General features: G+C 48.5%; 1 pseudogene; it reads right to left on the bottom strand.

Annotated features, from left to right (window-relative positions):
* Positions 1-7479: 7479 nt before the first annotated feature.
* On the bottom strand, positions 7480-7618 carry LOC147986843 (small nucleolar RNA Z247; annotated as a pseudogene).
* Between the last annotated feature and the right edge of the window lie 1918 nt (positions 7619-9536).

Genomic DNA, 9536 nt, shown 5'->3' with positions numbered 1-9536 from the left:
GTGCTAGATTTTGAGTGGTTCTTCAAACATTGGTGTAGTAGGTACAACTAATTTTTGTGGTATTTTGCGTTTCCTACCCATAACTAAAGATAGAAAAGAAGAGCACACAATAAAAACTACTTAGTGATAAAGCAAACAAGCGCACATGAGAATATTCACCCCATGCTATAACTCCCCGTCAACGGCGCCAGAAAAAGGTCTTGATAACCCACAAGTATAGGGGATCAATTGTAGCCTCTTTCGATAAGTAAGAGTGTCAAACCCAACGAGGAGCTAAAGGTATAACAAATATTCCCTCATGTTCTATCGACCACCGATACAACTCTTCGCATGCTTAATGTTTGCTTTACCTAGAACAAGTATGAAACTAGAAGTACTTTGTAGGTGTTGTTGGATAGGTTTGCAAGATAATAAAGAGCATGTAAATAAAAAGTAGGGGCTTTTTAGATGAAGACACAACTAAGTTAGTTTTAGTAGAGAGCTTGTTGTCACAAAAGAAAGTTATTTGTCCCTAGGCAATCGATAACTAGACTGGTAATCATTATTGCAATTTTATTTGAGGGAGAGGCATAAGCTAACATACTTTCTCTTCTTGGATCATATGCACTTATGATTGGAACTCTAGCAAGCATCCGCAACTACTAAAGATCATTAAGGTAAAACCCAACCATAGCATTAAAGTATCAAGTCCTCTTTATTCCCATACGCAAACAACCTACTTACTCGGGTCTGTGCTTCTGTCGCACACACCACCCACAATAAGCAAATCATGAACATATTTCAAACCCTATAGCGGGGATCCCTCACGCTTGCGCAACACGGAGAGCACCATAGGACAGCACCAATAATAAAACATGCAACTCAAACCAATCATGATCATCAATTAACCCATAGGACAAAACGGATCTACTCAAACATCATAGGATAGCCATACATCATTGGGAAATAATATATAGCATTGAGCACCATGTTTAAGTAGAGATTACAGCGGGTAAAAGAGGGGTTACACCGCTGCATAGTGGAGGGAAGACATGGTGATGACGGCGGTGAAGTTGTTGGTGTAGATCGTTGTCGCGATGATGGCCTCGGCGGCGTTCCGGCGCCATCGGGAGAGAGGGGGAGAGAGCCCCTCTTCTTCTTCCTTGACCTTCTCCCTAGATGGGAGAAGGGTTTCCCCGCTGGTCCTTGGTCTCCATGGCATGGGAGGGGCGAGAGACCCTCCGAGATTGGATTTATCTCTCTGTCTCTCTCTATTTCCGCGCTCCCAGATATGGCCTTTCAGCATTTCTTATATTCCCGGAGATCCGTAACTCTGATTGGATTGAAATTTGAACACGATTTTTATCCGGATATTAGCTTTCTTGCGGCAAAAGAAGGGCACCAACTGCCTTACGGGGTGTCCACGAGGGTCAGGGGCGCGCCCCCTGCCTCGTGGCCCCCTCGGGCATCGTCTCACGTTGATTCCACTTCCCAAAATTCACATATATTCCAAAAAAAATCTCCGTTAGTTTTTATCCCATTTGGACTCCGTTTGATATGGATTTTCTTTGAAAAAAATGCAACAAACAGGAAATGGCACTCGGCATTGGATCAATATGTTAGTCCCAAAAATAGTTTAAAAAGTTGCCAAAAGTATATGAAAGTTGTATAATATTGGCATGGAACAATCAAAAATTATAGATACGACGGAGACGTATCAGAGTGGAGAGCAATCCTCCCACTCGGGGGCTTAGCTGCGACCCCGTAACCGCCTAAGTTAAAAAACCACTCCGAGTGGGGAGCAATCCTCCCACTCGGGGATTTAGGTGCGACCCGGTAATCGCCTAAGCAAAAAAACTACTCCGAGTGGAGAGCAATCCTCCCACTCGGGGGCTTAACTGCGACCCCGTAATCGCCTAAGTTAAAAAACTACTCCCAGTGGAGAGCAATCCTCCCACTCGGGGGCTTAGCTGCGACCCCGTAATTTCCTAAGTTAAAAACCCACTCAGAGTGAAGAACAATCCTCCCACTCGTCGGAGCTGCGCCACAAGTACAATGTCCGCTCCATCCTGATCTGTCAGGACGATGAGGTGTAGGTCATGTGCGGCACCTGGTGCTCACGCCACGGCCCTCTCGTCAGAGCTGCACCACAAGTACAATGTCCACTCCATCTCGATCCGTTAGGACGACGAGGTGCAGGTCGTGTGCAGCACCTGGTGCTCACGTCCGCGACCCTCTCATTCGAGCTACGCCACAAGTACAACGTCCGCTCCATCCCAATCCACAAGGGCGACGAGGTGTAGGTCGTGCGCACCACCTGGCATTTATGCCCGCGGCCCTCTCGTCAAAGCTGCAAGTACAATGGCATTGAGGTCGATTCGGAGGTGGTAAAAACAAACCAACCATATTCAAGAGAAAATCAAGTTCAGAAAAATCCAGCAAGGTTCAAGAACGCGTACGGAAGTACTCGGGCATCAAGCCCGAAGGAGTTTAACGGTTACAAAATCACTCGGCATTCCGAGGCAAATAAAAGTGTAGCATCAAGTTTGTTCACTCCTCAGCACGAGGGGGGTTGGTTGGCTCGACGAATTCATCCAGGTTGATCCCATCGGCGATGCGGGTGGCAGCCTCGATGAAGGTCTCCATAAAAGACTGGAATTGAAGCCTCTTGGTATTGGCGACCTTGATAGCTGCCATCTTCTCTTCCATAGCTTCTTTGCAATGGACGCGGACCAAAGATAGAGCCATGTCAGCACCACATCGGGCAGAGGATTTCTTCCACGCTTGCACTCGACCAGGTATTTCATTGATTCGAGTCATCAGAGACTCGAGGACGTTTTGGAACGTCACTTTTGGCCAGAGTTCTATGTCGATCCGTGACATTGCCACTTTCAGTCGGGCAAGATACTCCACAACGATGGCGAGGCGGGATTCCAGTCGCAGCATATTCAAAGCAGCTTCATCTTTGATGGGGGAGTTAATGGGGTCCAGGCCTGTCTCAATCCGCCACATCTCTTCCTCGAAGTTTTGGCAGAATTCTGCACACACAGAGGAAAATAATCAGTCGGTCTATCACATGACGAGTCGGTAGTTACAAATTAGTCGGACAAGAGAAAGTACCTTTGAGCATAAGGAACATCTTCTTGGCGAGCCCTCCGAGATAAGCCTCCAGGTCGTTTCTCTTCTGAGTGAGATCTCCAACTTTGTCAGTCAGAGTCACCTTGTCCTTCTTCAGCTGCACGACTTCTTTGTTGGCTTCATTGATGGCAGTCTTCAGTTTGGCGCTTTCCTCCTCGCTTTCCGACTGAGCTAGCTTCTTGTCAGCAAGTTCACTTTTCTCTCGCGCCGTCTTCTACGTCGCTGCAAGGTCGAGGTCCTTCTGCTCCAAAGCCTGCTTCATTTTCTCTAAATAAATAACATTCTTCAGACGAGCTTGGAGTTGTCTATTTTCACTATGCACATCTGTTCGAGTAGAGTCACTCGGTTCAAAGAATGAAAGGAAAAGCAGACAAGGCAAACAGTCGACAGGTTATTACCTCCCATGGCAGCCGCTTCGTCCCTAGCCTTCTGCAAGTTCTCTTTGGCTAACTTCAAGTTGAGATCGATCTAGATCTACTTCTGCTCCAAGTCAGCAAATTGAACCACAAGATCACAAGATTTCTACAATCAACAAGTAAGATGAAGCCCGTCAATAGGAACAAAGGTCAATTGCTTCCGAGCGATAAGATACAAGTTCAAGTCATTTCGACAAAAAGAGTTCTAAGACTACTATCGAATCAAACATTCAAAAGTAGTCTCGGGGACTACACCCAGTGGGCGCACTTGGCGTGCCCCCACTGGTTCGACTTTCCACTTGACATGGTCCATCTAGTCGGAGTGCCAAAAAATACAAAAAAGAGAGAAACAACAATCATTCTCAGACCACCGCCGACTGCCCGTAGTCGACGGTGGTCTCGGGGACTACACCTAGTGGGTGCACTTGGCGTGCCCCCACTTGTCCAGGTACCACTCGGTACAACCTGTCTAGACCGAGTGGAACATTACAAACATACATTCATGAAAGTGGGCACACTTTGATGAAGGAGCAGTCTCCAGTGGGTGAACTGATGCAAGGTGCAAACTCATGGAAAATGTTCTTCCACGGACATCTTACGAATAATGAAGGAGCAGTTTCCAAGTACCATATCCTAACAAAGCAAAAATCAAGCTGAAAGATTAGTCGGAATCAACTCACCTGGACATTAGTTTGAAGTGCAGAGCTAGCATCATAAGCAACCATGCTAGCTTCGTGCACCACCTTCACTCGCTCCATCATAAAGCCTGCTTGGCGTATAACTTCCTTAGTGGAGTTTATTGGGCTCTGGGACATGATGGGTAACAAACAGTGGAGTGGGTGGAACAGTCGAAGCAGCCAGGGGATCTGAGATATGGAGTTGCACGGACGGAGCAAGGTCTTGAGCAGTCGAAGCTGAAGGACGACCAGTCAACACAGGATCGGCAAAAGAAACAGAAGCCTGAATTGGATCTCCCGATTACTGAATCACTGGTTCTGGCACTGGTGTCGACTGAGATACCTTGCTTGCAGGCACCCTCTAGCTCAAGATTCTGCCCTTTCTTCCCATGGTCTTCTGAGGCACGTCTTCATCATCATCTGGAAGATCAATGACATTCGGTGGTGCTGCAAAGGACTTGACCGTCAGAGTTTAGTCGATTGACAGTACAAACTGGCAAAATGAGTGTAAAATGATGGAGCTGTACCTGCTTTAGAAGTGGCTGCATCCTCAGTCTCCTCATCACCTTGGTCCTTGTCAATATCCATGCAAGTCATGGAAGTAGTAGCGCTGAAAGTTTCAGAACTCACTCGGTTAAGCAACATAATTAGTCAACAAACACACAACAGTTTCCAAACAACGCAAGAGAGAGAAAAAATATAAAATACTTACGCAGAAGTGATGGGAACGTCCACTTTGATCTTGGACAATGCCTTATATGGCTTCGAAGGGGCAGTCTTGAGCTGCTTGGCGGCCTTATCAGTCAGCACCGGAGACAAAGTCTAAGTGCATTTGTGATCTTGTGCTCTGGGAGGCACTGCCTTGCCATGCTCGCCTGCAAGGTCGTGAGACTGCTTTGATCGACGCTCTGAGCGAGGTGGTGATTCGACCTCCTCACTTCCGCCCGAGTCGTCATTATCGTCTTCGTGGTCGTCAGGATACTGCCACTCGCCGCTCTCGTTAGTGCTCTCCGTTCCCTCCTAGACTTGCTCCCCGTTCGGCATCGAGTACATCTCAGTATAAATCTGCAAGGCAAAGAGTCAAACAGGCATCAATCAGACTCAAAGACTGTCGCAAATCAGGATAAAAATACAGTCGGTGACAAAGGTCAGACCTTTTCCGGCTCATTTTCAGCGTCGAAGGTGGCGACTCTCCTGGACCCCCTGGGGTTGTCTTTATTTCCAGTGATGCTCCTCAGACACTCCTCCACCATCTCCTCGGAGACTTCCTCTGGGTCAACCCGAGCGGTGTCATTGGGCCCCAAATACATCCACATCGGATGATCGCAGGCTTGAAGGGGCTGGATGCATCTACAGAGAAACACTTCCAACAAATCCATGCCAGTCACACCATCATGAACCAGTTGGACTACCCGGTCGACTAGCATGGACACCACTCCCTTCTTTGCTGGAGTGACGATAAGCGAAGAGGGTTGGCTGACTCGGTCCATGGTGAAGGGGGGAAGGCCGGTCGACTGACCGAGAGTCGGAATGTCTCGACAGTAGAACCAGGTCGACTGCCACCCTCTAACTGAGTCGGGAAGGGTCATGGCTGGAAAAGTGCTTTTAACCCTAGTCCGAATCCCTAAACCCCCGCACATTTGGATCATGTGTGTCTTCTCATCAATCAGATTTGCCTTCTTCACAGACTGAGAACGGCAAGTAAAGATGTACTTGAACAAGCCCCAATGCGGTCGACAGCCCAAGAAGTTTTCACACAAATAAATATAGGCGGCGAGGTATGTGATTGTGTTGGGGGAGAAATGATGAAGTTGGGCACCAAAAAAGTTCAAGAATCCCTGGAAAAAAGGATGAGGAGGCAGACTGAAACCGCGGCCGACGTGGGTAGCAAGGAGAACACACTCACCCTCCTGTGGCTGAGGCTCGGTCTCGTTCCCCGACAGCCTCCAAGATCCATGGGCGATCAGGCCTCCACTGGCCACGTCCTCCAAGTGCTCCTTCTGGATCGCGGAGCGGATCCAGTCCCCCTGGATCCAACCAGGCAGCAGATCGGACCTTGACGACGATCCCTGACTCGTCTTCTTGCCCTTCACCGCCGCCGCCTTTTGCGCTCCAGGGCCACCGTCTTGTCCTTGCCCATGGCGACGGAGTGCTCGCAGGTGAACAGAGACGGCGAAGAGGGTGGAGAGTGTGGTAGAGAAGTAGGGGAGAAAGGGGACGATTGGAGCGCACTGTGCTTTGCCTCGGTCCAGACGCTATTTATGAGGCCACTTCCAAGTGGCTGACGAGTGGGCCTGAGCGATCCAATCATATCCCGCAGCAGGCGCTCTCCCGATACGTGGCGGAAAAGGCGGCATGAAGATCGAGGCATTTATCCACTCCATTTACTGCGGCGTACCCTGTCCTGCGTGCTTCCCCGAAATTTCGAATCAGGTGAGATCTGGAAACCACAGAGTAACCAATCGCACCGAAGATTTCGTTCCATATCAACACTTGCGGACTATCAGTCGAGTTCACTCGACGACCTCTGAATCGATCGAGGCGACTGAAATAAGATCGAAGCTTTAACATGATTCACAGACTCATATGAGATACCTTTGCAGTAGGGAATCAGGTTGGAATCAACTTTAGCTCTTTCTTCACTCGGACCTCAGGGTAGGGTCATAGGCCTAACCTAGATTCCTTACCCAAGGACACTGCCCTACAGTCAAGGACATTCAAGATACAACAGAAGAAACTGACTGAGATCACCAAGGGATGCAATCCACTCGACCTCAAACCTCACTCGATAACCCCAATTCCATTCGACCTAGAATGAAGTCACTTGACCATACAAGAAACCACGCGGAATACAGAAGGCCTAAAGTCAATCAAGATGGCAACGGTCAGGCATTCAGTATGTAGTATTAAAGATCATATATAGCTCTTTATAGCTGACGTTACCAGTAATGTCCTGTCTTAATGTACATTGAACCTCGTGTAGCGTGCGATGGCTGAGGTCCTGGCGCACTCTATATAAGCTACCCCCTCCTCTGGCACAAGGGTTCGCACCCCTGTAGCTCTCTCACATAATCCAGTCGACCAGCCTCCAGGCACTGAGATGTAGGGTTGTTACTTCCTCCAAGAAGGGCCTGAACTCGTAAACCTTGTGTGCACAATCTCGCCGTAGATAGGATCTTGCCTCCTCTTACACACCCCTATATTATTGTCAGACCTACTCCCACGACACCAGGCGTTGTTGCCGACACCATGGAATAGCGCAATGCGCTGATCAAAGTTACTTACTTGAGCGAACAGATCATCGATCGTGACTGGTTCCTTGCGAGCATCGAGAGCCGACACCAGTGGCTGGTACTCCATATCCAGTCCTGCCAGGATGTAGGAGATGACCTCGTCATCATCCAGTGGCTTGTCGGTAGCTGCCAGCTCGTCGACGAGGGAGCGGATGTGGGCAAAGTAGGTGTCCACCGCTTGCGTGACCTTCTGCGCGTTGGGGAGGGCGATTCTGATGTTGTTGATGCGAGATCGGGACTGAGACGAGAACATGCTCGCCACAACAGCCTAGAGCTCATGTGCCTTGCAGATCGAGGTCACCTAGACAATAACTTCTCAAGAACGATTGATCAATAGATGGCCAAGTACCTGCTGATCTTCCCTTACTGATACTTGATGTAGAGGGTTCGGGACAGCTTCTTCCTTGCCATCTTTGTCCTTGGTGACGAGGAACTTCTCTAGTTCTTTGGTGGATCCTCCGACGTAGCCAAAAAGGTCAGTGCTAGTGAGCTGGGGCGTGATCTGGGCGCGCCAGATGACGTAGTTCGTCCTGGTGAGCTTCTCTGTTACCTGACCATGGATGGTGGGTATAGGAGCGACGGCGGGAGATGACATGGCTATATCTAAGGGTAGATGGATGCTAGATGTTGTCGAGGAGGGATGCTGTAATGCCCACAATGCGGCTATATCTCCCACGTGTCGGGGCACGACTTAGAGGCATAGCCGCATGGTAGGTTTGTCGCAAGAGGGGTAATCTTCACACAATCCCATGTACTGAATAAGAAAGGGGTAAAGAGTTGGCTTACAATCACCACTTCACACAAATACAAGTTAAACATACATCATCCAGAATACAATCAAGGTCTGACTACGGAACCAAAGAAAAGAAGAAAACCCCAAATGCTAGATCCCCGATCATCCCAACTGGGCTCCACTGCTGATCAAAAGGAAACAAAACAAAATAACGACCAAGGTCTTCATCGAGCTCCCACTTGAGCTGGGTTGCGTCACCTGCACTGTCATCATTGGCACCTGCAACTGTTTGGAAGTATCTGTGAGCCACGAGGACTCAACAATCTCACACCCGCGAGATCAAGACTATTTAAGCTTATAGGTAGGATAAGGTAATGAGGTGGAGTTGCAGCAAGCACTAAGCATATATGGTGGCTACCTTACGCAAATAAGAGCGAAAAGAGAAGCAATGCAATAGTCATGAAGCTAGAAGTGATCATGAAACTACTTACATTCAAACATAACTCCAAAACCGTGTTCACTTCCCGGACTCCGCCGGAAAGAGACCATCACGGCTACACACGCGGTTGATTCATTTTAATTAAGTTAAGAGTCAAGTTCTCTACAACCGGATATTAACAAATTCCCATCTGCCCATAACCGCGGGCACAGCTTTCGAAAGTTCAAAACCCTGCAGGGGTGTCCCAACTTAACCCATCACAAGCTCTCACGGTCAACGAAGGATATTCCTTCTCCCAGGAAGACCCGACCAGACTCGGAATCCCGGTTACAAGACATTTCGACAATGGTAAAACAAGACCAGCAAAGCCGCCCGATGTGCCGACAAATCCCGATTGGAGTCGCACGTATCTCGTTCTCAGGGCACACCGGATGAGCGCTCCGTACAACTAAAACCAAACCTCGAGTTTCCCTGAGGTTGTGCTGTAAAGGACTCTAGTTCGGACCAACACTCAGAGGAGCACTGGTCCGGGGGGGGGGGGCTTAAAATAAAGATGACCCTTGAGTCTGCAGAACCCAAGGGAAGGTATATGGTGGTAGGTAGGAAAATGGTAAACCAAGGTTGGGCCTTGCTGGAGGAGTTTTATTCAAAGCAAACTGTCAAGGGGTTCCCATAACACCCAACCGCGTAAGGAACGCAAAATCAAGGAACATAACACCGGTATGACGGAAACTAGGGTGGCAAGAGTGGAACAAAAAAACATGCATAAGGCCGAGCCTTCAACCCTTTACCAAGTATATAGATGCATTAAAGTAAACAAAATATAATAATGATATCCCAACAATAATCATGTTCCAACAA

This window comes from Triticum urartu, chromosome 2A, assembly GCF_056163025.1.
Source record: "Triticum urartu cultivar PI428250 chromosome 2A, HENAU_Tu73, whole genome shotgun sequence".
NCBI lineage: Eukaryota > Viridiplantae > Streptophyta > Magnoliopsida > Poales > Poaceae > Triticum > Triticum urartu.
This window is presented reverse-complemented; position numbering and strand designations above follow the sequence as displayed.